Source organism: Rhinatrema bivittatum, chromosome 10 (genome assembly GCF_901001135.1).
Source record: "Rhinatrema bivittatum chromosome 10, aRhiBiv1.1, whole genome shotgun sequence".
NCBI lineage: Eukaryota > Metazoa > Chordata > Amphibia > Gymnophiona > Rhinatrematidae > Rhinatrema > Rhinatrema bivittatum.
In genome coordinates, this window is record NC_042624.1 from 72,691,104 (window position 1) to 72,708,921 (window position 17,818).

The window sequence follows — 17,818 nt, forward strand, 5'->3', positions numbered from 1 at the left end:
AAGACAGAATGCTGCGTTTGATGGACCTTGGTCTGACTGAGCATGGCAATTCTTATGTTCATAATTTATGACCATTCTATCAGTAGCCTTGCCTTTAAAAAAAATGTTGATTTATGTAAAATTTAACTTCTAATAGAAAGAATAAAAGAGGACAAAGAGATTCCATCAATGAATATACAATTCTTTATAATCTTCTCCCCTTCCACCTCACCATCCTCCCAAAAAAAGGAAGAGATTCAAGAAAAATCCCCAGGAGGAAAGAAGAAATATGTATGAAATTCAAAAGTAGAAATAAGCATAACTATGTCCTGCTAAATATAATTCAAATAACATCCAAGCCATTTTGAATGTGGTTGGCTAACATCCTATTGCCAATTAGTTCAATCACGATTTTAAAAAGGAGCATAGGTCCCCATCCCCTTCCAGACAACATTTTTTAATTAAGAAAAAGCCTGAATTGGTTAGGGTTGATAGATTATGTACTATTATTTTCAGATTTAATGAAACAGTTACATGAGCATCACAGAAATATATCAGTGCCAAAATTAAAACAACTCTTGGTCTATAAGCAGAAATTTCTTATTCCCATCCTGTAGTGTTCCGCTTAAGTCGGAGAAAACCCATCTTTTATAGCCATAAAACAAAAATTGCTTTGATTTTGTCAAAAACAAAAGATTATCAGGTAAGTGGAGTAGTCAAACAATCAAATTGTGCAAGTTTGTAATCCTTTAGATATATATCTTTATTAAAAGTGGGGGATGTGTCACAAACACATTATTCTGTATCTTTTTAGAATGTCCCCTGTCATGGGCTGTGTTTTGATTAACTGTGTCAGAAGGGACCTCGAATAGGGGTTTAAACACTTGCAGATAAATTTAAATAGCAAAAATGAAAGACACCAACAAAGTGGCCCTGTTAACTTCATTTCTGGCAGATACTGCCAGTAAACCAATAAAGTCAAAACTATTCATGGGAACTTGAGCGTCTCCATCTATGCTCCTTGTACCCTGTTCTTCTTACAAGCTAACAAGTACGGTAATACATTTTATTAGAAGGCAAGATAGCTTCTGTAAGCTCCACTAGGTATTTACTGAATACAGTATTTCTGGCACGCTCATGGTGGCAGATTTAGTTTGCATGAAAGTCACTGGATAAATGAATATAAATTCTTCAGTGGTGATAGGGAAGGGAAGAGTATTACTCTTATGCCTTTTAAGGGCCTATTTAGATTTAATTAGGAATTGGGGATTTAGAGTTGTCCATCCCCTCTGTGAGAGAGATAGGGGTATGATTAGGGAGTTTTGAACATGATTATGATCATATGTTTTATTTATTTATTTATCAGATAAAATGTTTTTCTTTTTGCTTATGTATTGTGTTGTTATTGTATTTTGTAGCATTATGTATTTTTTCATACTGTGAAAAGCTTTGAGTTTGTATGATGAAAAGCAACACATAAATTGAAGCCTAGAACAAATGCACGTTATTGCTCATATTCTGTGGGAATCTCACTTCCTTCGTTTGTCCAGTGGATATCACTGTATGCTTAATTCAAGGAAGAAGCTGGCTGCAGCCTATGAGCTGCACTTCATTTGTAGGAAACAAGTGTCTATTAATGTCAGAGAGATCTGTTGTTGTATTATCAGCTCTGACACTGACTTGATTTTGAATTAATTCTTTTCCTTCTGATCTTCCTCCCATCTTGATGTTCTTTACAATACTGTAATTACTGAAGTGTCTCCCAGAGGGGAGGACATAATGCCTGCAATCTCATTACCTTATAGATTTGATTTGTTCAAGGTCTTACTAGTTTTATGACTGTTTGCTTTTTTTTTCAGAATAGTGAGTTCCATAACAAATATATATTTGTCTATTTTTTCTTTTAAATATGCTCTGTGGGTAAGCAGTGTTTATTTGTATTTATCTTCATTTATCCTTGAAATGTGATTTACCCTTTGCTTATATTATCTGACACTGGTTATATCCTGAAGAAAGGGTGAGATCATCTCTCTTACACCCACCAATATTAGGAAGCAAATAAGACCATCCAAAGAAACAAGGAGGTAATGTGAGGAGGTTAATCATAGACGTGTTTGGTTTATGAGACCTGCTTTTGTGGTCTTTGGACTGAGATCTGGGATCTATTATATTAATTTCTAATGTTCAATTTTTTATTTAGTTTATTGCAGTGCCTTTTTCACCAGTGCATTAAGACTGAAAAGTACCTGACTGCAGTCATGACTGGAAACTTAGTGTTGATTAGCATTTCCATCTTGCATTTGCATAAGAAAGAGAGAATCACCACATGACAGGCAGAGTTCTCTTTGATTTCACAGACACAGCTGAGGTGTTAGTTTTACATCTTTTCTTCCATCAAATTCAGTAGCTGAGCCTGGAACAAACCGGAGCTGACTTTCACATGGACCAAATGTTTTCCACGTTGTTGTGGGGGTTTTTTCTCCTTTTTTGTTTCCAGCTCAGTTGGAACCAGGGTTGTGATTCTAGTGCAGTGAGCCTTGATCTGTAACTCCTTGACGATTTCCCCCTTTATTTTAATAGACCCTCCCTCCCACAGTTCATAGTCTGTTCATTGAAGCAACAGCCTGAGGTTGAGAGCCATGCAGCAGGGCTCCTTCTGGAACCCTGTATCATGAACTCTAAATCCAGCCCCAAGGTATCGCCCTTATTGATGGCTATAACACACTGCCTCCATAGCATCCCCTATCCCAACTGACTCAGGGTATAGAAGACCTGATCTGGGAACTGAACCATGGACTGTTCGCATGGCACCATTCAGCATTGCCACTGAGCCATAAGGTCAGCCCTGCACTGTTATGATTTAACTGATGGCTTGATCAAAGATAATCCATTGAAATATGTATACATGAGTCACAGGCATGGAAATGCATGGTGTAGAGCAGTGAGACTTTTTTTAATATAATAGAAATATTATTTTATACATATATACACTTTCCAGCTTCACCATTTACAGTGATCTTAATTTTATTGAATAGTCCTGCAGTGGTGGAGATGCAGATCAGTAGCAGAATGTTGGGCTGATGATGAAGGTAGGATGTAGGTATTGCTGGAGTAGTCCTTGCAGGAAATGGACAGTTTTGATCTGTGGTAACAGGCGGAGATCTAGCCAGATCTTCACTTTTGCACAGATTGTAAGACTGCGTGGTCCGGAGTAGAGCATGGATACATCAGATAAGTCTTTATTTCAATTCCCCCTGAAGCAGTATATCTTTATACAAAACAGCTGAATTCAGGACTAATTGTATTGTCTTGTATCCATTTTGAATGGACTTGGGATTAGTGTCTTATAACATCACAAAAAATGTCTCAAAAAATACATTTTAAATAGCTTAGCAAAATGTGCTTTAAGAAAATTATGACATTGATGTGGATTGATTGAAGCAAGGTTTTTCTCACTGATATGACATTTTTTATCCAAAATGGATGATAGATTAGACTGGGTGTTGGACACATTTTTCCACGCACCATCTAGCTTGCTGACATGTTCATATCAACAATTCTTTCGTGTTTCATTGCTTCTTAACTCTTCCTTGATCCCCGTCTCTCTCGTTGTATCTTGGATCAATATGAGATAAGCCCACTATTTTTTGAGGTGATTGACCTGTCTCCTTTCACCACCATACCACCAGGGTGTCTCTCCATATGCTGTTGCCATTGGAACACCCAGGCCTCTCTCCTCAAGCCATTGGAACACCTAGGCCACCTTTCTCATATCAATAGAGCATCTGAGCTCTTTCCACATGGCAGTCCCCCTCACAAGAAACGCATAGCCTGACATCCCCCTCTGATGAAGGGAAGGGCCTGGCAGTCTCCCTTTAATGATGCAGTCGTATCACCTGGGCTGTGGCTGAAGATTTTATTTTTTTGTTTTTTATGTGACATGATGCTTTATTTTTTTTCAAAATAGGTGGGCCATGAAAATGGCCTTGGCAGGCTGGTCATAGTTTGAGGACTCCCTGGTTTAGGAGAAATGCAAGGCTGTGATATGGACTTCAGTTCATAAAGTTAGATAACATTATGGTTTAGATGCGGACTCTCATGTAGGATTATCTTCCTATAAAAAAAAAAAAAAAAAGAAACAAAATAAAAGGCAGTTCTAACCCACCAAAAGTATTATACTGTCCTGTTGGCAGGATTGTTGTTGTTTTCTTCTTTGCTGAAGGCAGTTCTTAGCTAGGTAGTCTATGTTCTGTGACTTGATGTTTCACCTTGTCTTCAAAGAAAATGAAATTACTTTCCTGTAACAGGTGAAGAGTCACACATACTCATGTGCCTCATCTTCTGGATTTAGGCTTGTTCACGTAATAGCAGAATCGAGGTACAGCGTCTTAGTACAGGGACATGGGATCTGGCAGGCATGACCAGAGGGACTCTCAGGTTTTTCCTAGAAAGCTTGTTCCATGTTGGTGCCATCAGATGACGTCTGCCAGTTGTGTGACTGGTAAGTCCCCTATCTTCAGAGAACACTTGTTACAGCCAGTCAACTTACTTTCTTGTGGTTCCCCCAGCTACTACTGGCTGCAAATTTCTGGCAGTGGATAAGAAGCACTGCCACTTTGTTATCCCATTCAAGGGAATTTGGATTAAAGATAATACCAGAGTAGACAAAATTAAACACCGCCATTCATTTTAGGAATACTGACTGCATTGCATTAGTTTTAATATAGTTTTTCCCTTAAACATCTACTCTCTTCATAGCAAAGATTAAAAAATTAGAAAATATGCATAGACTATGCTGGTGTTTCAGTCCTGTAAATCAGTCTAAATGTCATAATGAGTTCTCTCTCCCCCCCCAAACGTCTGTTGGCGTTGTTTAAAATGTGCACAGTTGTATAAATAGGAATGAGCAGAATCTATTTTAGGGAAAGGTAATTACAGCCTGGCTGGAGAGATGGGCTCTGTATAAAAATAGGCAGCCTCAGATGGTGCAGGAGAAAAAAGGTAATTAAGGCATGAAGAGTAATGATAAACACCCTGTGTGCTGTAAAACTCAGGGACTGTGCTGCAGGCACTGCCTTGCAATCAACACAATTGCTGGAGTCCCTGAAACCTTCGTGCAGGCAAACACCAGCAAAAAAAAAAAAATATATTACCATCAAGTAGTTTGATATCGTTCTGACTTTTATAATAAGATGCTAATAAAATTAGGCACCTTCTTTCTCCACCACTTATGGGGTAATTTGTCATTGAAAGTTGGTCAGTTTTGTTCTCTTGGCCAAATGTGATAACATGGGTAGAAATGTTAGCTTTGGTTTTGCCTCTTAATTCCTAAAATATTTTCTTTATACCCCAACAACCTTTAATTGCCCCTTTATGGGTTTTGCAGCTCAGACAGCTCCCACCCACTTAAGGACTCATTAGACTTCCTGTGCAACTTCTCTGTAGTGACAGATGTAGGTTTTTTGCTGCCTCTAGCTTAGACATTGTAGGTGCAGTTGTTCCCTACTCCCTTTACCAGAAATTTAGACAACAGGGAGTAGAAGGACTAGGGTTCAACCCCACAGTTTTCTCCAGCAGCTCAGGAGTAATTTCTGCGGCAAGAATTAGGAAATTCTGACGAACATTGGCAGGGTAATCATGTTCATTTAATCGATCGGTCAGTCACACATATAGCTATAAAGCTTTTGCAAGGAAGATTACTGAGTTGCTGCACTTCCTGCGGGGGTATATGTACCCGTGCTGACGTCAGATCCGTCTCCAACTGCTAGCACGAGCATGCTATACCCACTTGTTTTGAGTCCATCTGCATACACTAAGGAAAACGAGATTATCAGGTAAGTAATCTCCACATTCTAAATGACATTTAAAAATGCGCATGTAATTAGCTATTGAAGGCTTTTTCAGCTTTAGACCTGGAAGTAGGTCTAAAGTTATCTGGTCTCGTGGGGCCGTATAACTTTGGACGTAACCAGATATATTCAAAAAAGAATATATCCGGTTAAGTTATGTTCCCTTTAAAAACAAAATCACGTCCTGTCACTCACCTCCCTCCCACAACCTGAGTTATCTACAGTGTATTCAATGTCGTCCTCCGTGTCCAGAGTGGAAGGTTCTGGGGTCTTCTTGGAGAACTCAGAGAGCATCAGTGGTTTTAACAGAAAGACATGGAACACGTTATGTATCTTCATAGATGGGGGTAGTTTGAGACTGTACGTCAGATTTCCCAAGCACCGAAGGATAGCAAAGGGACCCACGTAGTGAGGTGCAAAACGCGCTGATGTAGTTTAAGACTGAGAAATTTGGTACTCAACCAGACTTTGTCTCCAGGCTGAAACTGTGTTGCCTTTTGATGGTGATCATCGTAGATCTTTTTTCCTCTCTGTCCTGCTTTGAGGAGTAATTCCTTCCAATTTGAGATAACTCTGCCGCAGTAGCCGGCAAGAGAAGCCACCGATAAGGGAATCTGCAGAGGAGGAAGCGGTTGTCATCCATAGATGAGTTGGAAGGGAGAATGCCCCGTAGATGTAGCAGGATGTGAGTTGATAGCAAATTCTACCCAAGGCAGTAGTTCAGCCCAGTCATTCTGTCTCGAATTGACGTAAGAGCATAAAAACTGTTTGAGTGTTCTGTTCACTCTTTCAGTCTGTCCATTGGACTGAGGGTGGTAAGCAGAGGTTAAGTCCAAGGAGATGTCAAACTTTTGACATAAGGCTCTCCAAAATTTAGCAGTGAATTGTATCCCGGACAGGATATGTTTAGGCATACCATGAAGGCGGAAGATGTGTTTGATAAAGAGTTTCGCTAATGCCACAGCTGAAGGTAGACCTGGTAAGGCTACAAAATGTGCCATCTTGGAGAAGCAGTCAACGGTGACCCAAATGGTGTTATTTCCGCTGGAGAGTGGCAGGTCCACCACAAAATCAGTTGCTATATGGGTCCAGGGTTCATCCGGCACTGCAAGGGTTGTAACAGACCCCAAGGATGTCCAGTTGGTGGTTTTTGCTTGGCACAAACAGTGCAAGAACCCACATAAGCTTGTACATCCTTTTTCATGGTTGGCCACCAGTAATACTGCTGTTACATGGCTAAGGTACGACTCTGTCCAGGATGGCCGGCCAGACGGGAATAGTGTGCCCACTTCAACAGCTTCTTTCTTTGGTTTCTGGCCACAACCGTCTTCCCCGCGGGTACCACATGAGTGGTCACAATGATCACTCTCCCGGGGTCAATGATGTGATGGGGTTCGTCTGGCACATTCTGAGGGGAGAAGGATCGTGACAAGGCATCAGCCCGAGTGTTGTTCTCTTCTGGACGGTACTTTAAAAGAAAGTCAAATCTGTTAAAGAACAGGGACCATCTTGCTTGGCAGTGATTGAGTCGTTGAGCATGTATGAGGTACTCCAAGTTTTTGTGATCAATGTACACCACTATTTGGTGTTGTGCGCCTTCCAGCCAAGGATGTCACTCTTCAAAGGCCAGCTTGATTGCAAGTAACTCTTTATGTCCGATTCCGTAATTTCTTTCAGCAGGCGAGAATCGCCTTGAGAAGAAGGAGCAGGGATGGAGCACATTGGATTCGCTGTACTGGCTCAAAACCGCTCCTACACCGATGTCTGATGTATCAACCTTGACAATGAATAGGCGATGCGGGTCTGTATGACGGAGGCATGGCTTCTTTTGAAAAGTCTCTTTGAGTGTCATGAAGGCTGATATGACTTCAGGAGATCAGTCGGCAGGATTGGCTCCCTTTCTGGTCATGGCAGTGAGAGGGACTGTCAATGATGAGTAGTTCTTGATAAAGGAACGATAGTAGTTCATGAAACCCAAGAAGCGATGTAGTGCCTTCAGGCCTGTAGGTTGGGTCCAATCTCGGATGCTTTCTAATATTTTGGGATCCATCTGAAACCCGTTCTTAGAAACAGTGTAACTCAGGAAGGGTACAAACTCCTTGTGGAACTCGCACTTCTCTAGGTGATACTCCCGCAGGCATCTTAAAACCTTCTTGACGTCCTCTTGATGTGTTTGTAGGTCTTGAGAGAAGATCAAAATATCATCAAGAAAAACTACTACACATTGGTATAGTAAGTCCCGTAAAATGTCGTTCATCATATTTTGAAAAACTGCAGGCGCATTACTTAATCCAAAGGGCATGACGAGATACTCGAAGTGTCTATCACGGGTGTAAAAAGCCGTCTTCCATTCATCTCCTTCACGAATACGCACCAAGTTGTAAGCCCCTTTAAGATCCAGTTTAGAAAATATCTTGGCTCCTTGGAGCTTGTCAAATAGTTCAGAAATTAAGGGCAGGGGATCCCAGTCCTTGATGCTAATTTCATTCAGACCCCTGTAATTGATGCAGGGGCGTAAGGTGCCATCCTTTTTACCCACAAAAAAGAAGCCTGTGCCAGCAGGGGATTTAGAAGGTCAGATGAATCCCTTTTGAAGGTTCTCTTGTATATAGGCAGACATGGCCTTAGTCTCAGTTGCAGAAAGAGGATAAACTCTTCCTTTGGGAGGCTCCGTATTGGGTTTCAGGTTTATAGCACAGTCAAAAGCTCTGTGCGGTGGAAGTACATCTGCTGACTGTTTAGAGAAGACATCCAAGAAGGAAGCGTATTGTGGAGGTAAGCCAGGTAATGATGGCGTAGTGGGCATGCATATTAACGGTGAGACTTCTGCGAGACACCGGCCATGACAGCCAGGTCCCCACTGGGTTAATTCCAGCATAGCCCAATCAAACTGTGGCATATGATCTTGTAGCCAAGGCAGTCAAAGTACCACCGGATGCATGGCCTTCTCTAATACGAGGAAGGAAATGGATTCAGAGTGTAAGGCACCAATGTACAGAACAATGGCCTGGGTAATCAATGAATCTTCTCCAGGAAGTGGTTCTCCATGGATAGAGGACGATAGCAATGTTTAGCTATTGGTGTGGTAGGACTCCGTAGATGTTCTACCAGGTGTTTTAAGATGAAATTTCCTCTGGTCCTGGAGTCAGTGAGTGTGAGGGTCTGAAACTCAAGGCTTCCGCAGATAAGTGAGACTGGTAGAGATAATGGAGGAGTAGGACAGGTGAGGCCTAGGAGAAGTCCTCCTGCAGATCCTAGGCCTGTCAGTTTCCCGGACAGATGGGACGGGTTTGGACAGCATGGCCTGATTGGCCACAGTACATGCATAACCCCATGCGTTTGCAAAATCGTCTTTCCTTGGAAGTTAAATGACTTCTGCCCAATTGCATAGGCTCCTCTTCCTCTAAGGGAGCAGACGGTAGACTCAAGGCAATTGGCACAGGTTTAGGACGGTTAACCCCTGAAGTGGACCTCTGGGAGCTCTTAACCTCTTGAGTTTGGTCTCGAATTCAGCGATCAATTCTCCCAGCCAGTTCCATAAGAGACTCAAGGGTATTTGGTAGATCACGAGCCACCAGTTCGTCCTTCAGGTGAGAGTTGAGGCCCTCCATGAAGATAGCACGCAAACATCCAGTGCCGCAGTGTAGTTCGGATGCTAAAGTCTTGAATTTGATTACATAGTCTGTAAGTGGCTTATTACCTTGCTAGAGGTTAAGCAGAGCAGATCCAGCGACGGTCTGGCGAGCCGGGTCATCGAAGACAGACTTGAACAGTTTTAGAAATCCTGATAGGTCATTCAGGATAGGATCTTCACGTTCCCATAACGGTGAAGCCCAAGCCAAGGCTCTTCCTTCAAGTAATGAAAGGATGTAAGTGATCTTGGAAGCCTCTGTGGGAAAGAGGGTTGGCTGTAAAGAGAAATGCATACTGCATTGGTTAACAAACCCTCTACACATCCGAGCTTCGCCCATGAAGTGGGTAGGTGCGGATAAAGGTACGGTGGTCTTGACAGTCACCACCGGAGACAGCAATTCTTTTCCTGGGGTTTCTGAAGAATTCAGTTGTGCTTGTAACAAATTAAAAGCAGCAGTCAGGCTATCCAGAAACCTTTGTTGCTCAGTGATCTGCTGGGCTCGGCCAGGAATGGCCTGCAAGGCCGCGAGCTGAGCAGAATCCATGGAGTTAGCAATTTGTTGTGTTTGTGGCATAATGTGGACTCCTGGTCGGAGTGGTGATGACTCCTCCCATGGGGAGGGGCCCCATGGGAACCACTGCAATAGGCTAGACTCAGAGAGCAGACACTGAAGATGGAAAAGCCTTTATTATACTGCTGTAGGTAGAAGGTACTTGCTCAGGAGTTATGTAGCACTGCAGTCCTGCAATATCCAATATACTCAGACAGTCTCAGATGTAGACGATCTCACCCAGATGTAGCAAGGTTGGTAGTGTTCCACTGAGCGGGATAAGCTGAACCTGAAGGATGGTAGTGGAGAGCTGGAGCGTAGAGGTACTCACAGAGGAAGTAGTGCAGATGTCTTCCTTGGTAGCAGAATGGAGGAGGGGACTCGAGGTCCATGGTGCAGGATACCCTCAACTGGCAAGGCCCTCGAGGAGCAAGTACCTGGTAGCACTGAGGAATCCTGTGGAGAGAGAAATAAGACCCCCGAAGAGCGGTTGTCTAAGTTAGAGTAAGGTGCTCTGAAGGGTAGTTGGAAGCAAGAGGCCCCCGAGGAGCGGGTGCCCAGAGCTTCTACCAGAGTGAGGTACCCCGGAGGGTAGCGAGGAATCCAAGCGAGCAGCTTAGAGACAGGCAGAGAAGCAAAGCGAAGTCCTTGCTAACTCGTTGAATTGGAGCGGAGCGGAGGCTTAAGTACCCGGAGGTACTGATGTCATACGGTGGGGACGCCCCCGAGGTTCCTGCCATGATGTGTTGATAAGCGTAGGCAACGTGCACGCGCCTAGGGAGGCCACAGGAAGAAGCATGGCAGACGGGGACGCCCATGCTGTGCTGGAGATGCCACGGGTCTCGGCACTCAGCACCGGAGGCAACCAACTTCCCTATGGAGGTGGAGACAGGCAAAAGACAGGTGAGGCAGAGCGGTCGCAGCCGTCTGTGACCGGATGCAACAGGTGTTAACCCACATGATAACTCATTAGCGCATGTGTTAACACCATAACGCATGCAATAATAGCACTATCGCACATCAGGAATGTAAATTTTGGGAAGGTTACCATCAAGGTAGGGCAAGATAACATAGTACAAAATTTCATCTTTGTGAGACTTTCCTCACTCAAATGACGTCAAATCTTCACCGAGGTATGCTGTGCTGTTTGTACTTCTCACTATGCATGAAAAACTGGCCCCTAAACCACCACCACTACCTCATCTTGAGCTATTAGCTGGCCCTCCTATAGAGATATAAATACTTGACTACTATGAAGGCCTCTCTCTCGGCACAATACTCGAATTAGGAAGTATCATGGGGTGTGAAAAGTTTACTACACCATGTGATACTACCTATGCGAAGCGCAATGTTACTGCGTGGTGTGGTAACTCTATAAATTACCCTAAACATGCCCCTTTTTCTTATCGTGGGTGTTAGGCCTGCAATATTATAGCATTTTGATGAACTAGGGGATAATTTGATATACCATTGCCCACTGGTATAGGATTAAAAGTTGGTTTCTTCTTAATAGGCATCTTCGCAGCATAGCTAATGAGGCAAGTAATGTGTGCTTGCAGAGACACCTTGTTTCCCAGAATGCACTTCTTGGTTGGATACAATGTCTATCAAAGCCATAGATGCTTCAACAACTCTGTGTCTGGCTTGTTATCTAATTTCAGCTATGAAAACAATTCCCTATTTATTGAGCAATAGTAGTTTTAGTCTTAATAATCGGTATTCTTCTTGTTTTGTTCTGACTCCATTTTGTTTGGTTCAGGTGGCACACAGCTCCTATAATGCTGACCTAGACTATTTCTACACTCTATGCAGGTTCCATGCAATTGCGCGCGCCAATCAGTTTCAAGGCAAAGCTCCACGAAGAGTTTCCTTCTGAAAATTAGCTTTTGTATTCACAGAACCCCAAGCTCATGTGAAACAAATATAATATTTGAACCTGAAAATGCAACAGTGGCATACGTAGAACATTTTTATTTTCCATTGGAACAGTTGACATGTGAAAATAAACACCCAAATGTTATTACAAGGGTTATAAAATAAGTAGAGATTCAGCAACAGTTGCAATCACATGACTGTGCTGAAGAATTCCCAGTACTGCATGGTAAACACATATCCATACCTATTAACATATTAATAGCAAAGCCACTTTTTCACTGCTTGATTTCACTGTTCAGTTGGACTGCAGGAAGGAATGTTGCAGTTGGCATCATATTTTCCTTATGCTAACAATGAAGCTTGACTCTGTTTGCTTTGCTTTAGCTACTGTATGTTTTCAATTTACAAGGATGTATGTTATTATTCTTGGGAAAGCAGCCATTAAACGTCATCTTCCCTCCCTACTCACTGACAAATGGTCTGGATTTAATTCTAATACAATCTGTATTTATAATTACCTAAGGTAGGCAGACATTCCTTTTATACTGAGCCAAGCCAAAGCTGTCATCTCTAAATCAGCTCATATAAGGTTAATATAAATTCCAGTAATTACCTGTACTGGTTTTACAAATGTATTTATCTGCTGTAGTTATAAGACAGTGCAAATGAAATATCAGGTTTTGAATACAATTATGGAGCAGTCTTTAAGTTCACATCTAGTAAAACAAGTCATGCTACAGAAACAAAGCATTAATGTCACACAAATATATTCCTTCATATCAATCACATCAAAATTGCTGAGTGCAATTTCCTTTTAGGGTTCTATTTAGCAGCAACTGGCTGCTTAAAAAAAACCCTAAACCTCTTACATATTGTGCAGTATTTCAGATGTACCCATTAGCTTTTAATACTCACACCTAGTCAAGTAGATTCTTGCATGTCATACTACCTTTCATTGCCAAAGCAAATAGAAACGTTATGGGTCAAAACTGTGTTACCTTGGATAGTCCAACTAGCTTTAATAGTGATTACATATATCAGTCCAGTCCAAGAACATAAGGTAATACATGTTTAACACTATACCTTCTCCATGATCATGAATGCCGGTATATAAAAAACCTAAATAAATAAATAAATAAATAAATTTTGAGGAAGAACTTTCCTTCAGAAATACATTCACGTGAGTGAAAGAACCCATATACCTCTACGTGCATGCTAAAATACAATATGTTACATGCTTTTGCATAAGGCCTTATAAATGACTTCTTTTTTTTATATTTCCTTGCAGCTAAGGAAAGCATATATCAAATCATTAATCAAATTGGTCTAGGGACAGTGGTGCGTGGGTGAGAGAATGGGGCAGCAAGCCATCCCAGCCTTGCCTCCTTCCACTCATTCCCTCTGTCCCCATCAGTTTCTTTTTCTCTTTCCCCATGTCTCTACACTTATCTCTCTGTTCCCTGTCCCCTCCCTGTCTTCCCCACGTCTCTTGTTCTTCTCTTGTTCCCTACGTTTTCTGCCTCCCTCACCCCTCTCTCTTGCTCTTCCCCTGCCCCATCCTCCTGTTACTTTTTTTTCCTATCTCTCCCCCTTATGTGCAGCAGCAGGAAAAGAGGAGCAGTGGTACCTCCTCCTCTGCCACCTGGCCCAACTGCCGCTTTGAATCATGCGACTTTAAAGTCATGTGCAATTCAAAGTGGCAGTTTGGCCCAGAGTTGCAGAGATAGAAGATGTGGTTAACACACCACTGCCCTCCTCTTCCTACTGATGAATTGTTGTTACCTGCCTGATCCAGCCCTGGATCTCTCATAGCAGTTCCGTGGAAAGGGCCATGGTTCCTGTTGCCCACCCCAATCTGACACCTATGAATTGGTCTGACGTTTTTGTGATGCATTTAAAATTGGCGTTCAAAGACCATCTGTGGGAATGAGCAATTATGCCCACAGGTCTGGAGACAAACTAGTCTGACTCCAGCCTTTCTTTAAACAGTATATCTTTATTACAGCTTCACACATGCACAGCAGTAGACTGTCTTCCCTTTAGAACAGTGTATTCTCTTTACTTACAATTCAGTACTGCATCTCTCAGTATTCACAATTCAGTTTCGTCTCAGCTCAGGGTTTGGACAGTGTTACGTTACAGGAGCTGCCTTCCTCCTGGAGACCTGGGCCTGGTCTGGTTTCCCCATCTGGATCCCAGCTGTTATTCCCCAGTCTCTGGTTATGCCCTCTGAGCTCTACCTGCCTCGCAGGATCCTGCCCACAGAGCATACTCTCCTTAGTGGACCAGGCAAATAAGGGAACACTAGGGGCACTGCATCTCAATTAACAGAAAAATACAATAAAACTGAATACCAGCTTGGCATGTATGTTTTGACTGTATCAAGAGGAAAAGGAGTACTTCAACTTCGGAAATTTTCACAATCACATAAAATTAAAAAAATACATTGAAGAAGCCCTGCATAAATCTGTATGTCTTGCTATCATATTGACCCATGAACAGACCTGCCTTATTAGACTTCAACCATGAATGCAAGAGGGGACTTACTCTTGCAGATTTTTGTAGGAACACTGCTTGCTTTAATTCTTGTAGGTGACCAATCGATCCTGAATATGTAGACTCAGGAAAATAGATAAACATGCATATTTGTATTTGGCCATATTTTCTTTATATAATGATTATACCTTTTATTGCACCAACTTAAGAATTACTAAGAATTACTTCATAATTCTGATGGTGGCCCAATTAAAGATATTACAGTCCAAAAATAATACCCAATAGCAATTAAAAAGTTTTACTGGTAAGTCATTTTTTAAATTTTGCTTTTTTCCAGTTTCCTTGCATGATAGTGAGTAGCAATGTTAGCAAGAGAGCCACAAATTCCTTTTTAATCATGTATCTGATTGGCATGTATCTGGGATTTCCAGCTCTGAAGGGAAAAATCTTGTGTTACGTGCATTTGTTCTTGCATCCCTTCCCACCACCCTCCAAACTCACCACAGAATTCATTCTTTCGTCATGCTCCCTCACAATATTCACCCCAGTGTCACCCCTCTCAGCATTCACTCCTTCAACATTCACCTCATCCTCCATCCCCTCGTCACTTTGCCACCCCTTTAGAAATCACCCCTTTCTCATGCTCACAGTTTTCATGTTGTCTGTACACTCCCTTCAGCATTTGCCCTCTCCTCATCTTGTCACACCCTGTGGAGTAGCAATAGTTTGACTGTAAATCTTATGGACCAAATTTTAAAAGCGTTGCTCACACTACAAATCCCGTATACTCAAGTATCTGGACCATGCGTGAGCATCGCATATTTTAAAAGCCAGAAGTTATGTGTGTGAGTAAAAAAAAAAAAAAGGGGGGGGGGGGGAAGAAAAGGGGTGAAGTTGGGGGTGGGGCATGGACATTCCAGGATGGTACCCCTCAATTATGCACGTAAGTCCATATTTTAAAACCGGAGACTGCAGCGCGCAACGACTCGTTAGCTATGCATCTGTACTTCTGCTCTTAATGAGGAGCAAGTCTGCAGAAATCATGTTTTAGGGCCTACATGACAGGATAAGGGGTCTGGGTCAACTAGGGTCAAGCAAGATGAAGAACAAGAGGAGTTCTGGATGTCCTCAAGATTGACTGGGCAAACTGGTGAACTAATTGGAAAAGCTGGGAATGTCCCTCCACTTATGCGCGTTAAAGCTGACAATTTTTTAAGGAAGATATGCAAAGTATCCCCTAGATTCATCAAAATGTTGTAATATCACAGGCCTAATGCCCACGATAAGGAATAGAGGCATCTTTAGGGTAATTTTAGAGTTATCGCACCATGCGGTAACATAGAGCTTCGCGTAGGTAGTATCATATGGTGCGGTAAACTTTTCGCACCCCGTGATACTTCCTATTTCACATCTTGTACTGAGTGAGAGCGAGAGAGAGGCCTTCATAGTAGTCAAGTATTTATATGCCTATAGGAGGGCCATCTAATAGTTTGAGGTGAAGTGTTGGTGGTGGTTTAGGGTTTAGGGGCCAGTTTTACATGCAGACTAAGACGTATGAACAGCACAGTACACCTCTGTGAAGATTTGACGTTATTTGGTGTGAGGAAAGTCTCACAAAGACATTTCTATTATGTTCTCTTGTCCTAGCTTGATGGACTGTATAACAGGGTACCATCAAGCTAGGGTGAGAGCCAGCTAATGACATCACTGATGCTGTGAAGTCTGTAAAGAGTGATAGTTAAAAAAAACAAAACCAAACTGTGAAAGTGTCAGTTGGCAGGAGCTGAAAGAGAGAGAAATATAGCTGGGTTCAGACTGCCAAACATTACTCAGGATCTTCACTGTTAACTGAGAAAGGGGCAGAGTTCAGCCTGCAGTGAGATTCCAAACATAGTAATTGTTTATAAGTAATCCATTTTCTTTTTCCTTGACTACTACAATGTAATTTTATGTAGTTTCTTTGTCGTTCACTGTGCCTACTTTTGAATAATAAACTCTAGTTTATTACCGTTGTATTTGCAGCTGACTGTAGCTCAGGTAAGTGAAAGCTAGGTGATCCCAGTGTTGTGAATGTGTGGGTTGTGAGCACTTCTCTGGGAACCGTGAGACTTCAGGTTTTTAGAGTTTCATTGTCCCAGAAAATTCTCAGGGAATAGCCTTTAGGCAGGGTACGCCCAAAAGCAAGCAGAACCCTGGTGGTGGATGGTTGTCAGGAGAAATGCACAAGTGCAAGTGAGACCTACCCAGTGTCTACTGAGACGATCAAGTGACCATGGGTTAAAACCCTGGTGCATGTTAGGATTAAGTGACACCCTCCCTCAGCATTCACTCTCTTGTCAGTTTGTCAACCCCTTCCTCATGCTTCCCTCCTCCCCCTGTAGAATTCACACTCTCCTCTCCTCACCTCACCTCACCTCACTTGTTTCAGTATTTATCTCTTTCTAGATCTCTCCCTTCCTTCACATCATGCACAGCTTGTGTGGTAATGGGTAATGGCTGTAACTTCCTCCTCCTCCTTTTTCTGTTAGTAGAAAGGGAAAAGACTTATGTCTCTTCCAGGAAGCAGAGAAGAACAGTTGCTGTGAGAATCTGCTCCAGCCCTCCCCTTCCTATCTCCACAGCAACAGGTAGTATATGCAGGGGATAGAATGGCGCAGAGCTGCAGAGGGCACAGCAGCTTGTCTATGCTTAGCTGTATTGGCTTTTCTTGCACATTTTTCAGGTGAAGGGAATGAGGAGGTGGGGGAAAGGGCTGTGCTATATGAAGCCCTTTTTCCTGCCTTTGATCCAGGCATCTGGCCAGTTACCAGCTTTTATATTGCTGGTTTGGAACTTGTGCTAGACACTAGCCTGGCTAAAAAAAAACCCCAAAAACTGACTAGGCCGGCTGAATGCCAGTCAGTTGGCAACCCTACAAGGACCCCAATTTTCTGCTGTGAGTTGTTCTTGCCCTCATTTTTTCAGAGTGAGGCTGCCTTGCTGATGACGCTGTCCTGTTTGGAGAGGTGAGTTCCCAGAGAAATGGGGGGTTTTTTTGGTGCCCGAGATCCTCTGCTGCTAGGATTCCACATGCAGGAACTGACACTTTTCTTTGTAGAACTAGGATGTATATTTGTCATAGTAGCAGCAGTACTTCCGCTCACCACAAGCTACATGTGTGACTCGTGTTATTGTACTCCTTTACTGATTTAGCTAGAAGCAAGCCAGAGTTTTCACCATAAGTTTAGGAGGTAAGAACCAAATAAGGGTAGCCTGGTGGAGATGAAGGTAAGGGGATATGGTAAAGAAATTTAGATAACTCAGGCAGGGGTGGAAAAATCCCAGCTACCTAAAATTTGAGTCCTGACACCTGCTGCTGGGCTACCAGGTGGAGTAAGGGGAGAGAGAGATTGACTGAAAGAAGATGGGGAAAGAGGGTAAAAAAAGCTGGTTGGA

General features: G+C 42.5%; 1 protein-coding gene across 1 annotated transcript in view; it reads left to right on the forward strand.

Moving 5' to 3' along the window:
- The window catches only part of RABGAP1L (RAB GTPase activating protein 1 like), a 768,100-nt gene that overhangs the window by 359,452 nt on the left and 390,830 nt on the right, over nt 1-17,818 (forward strand).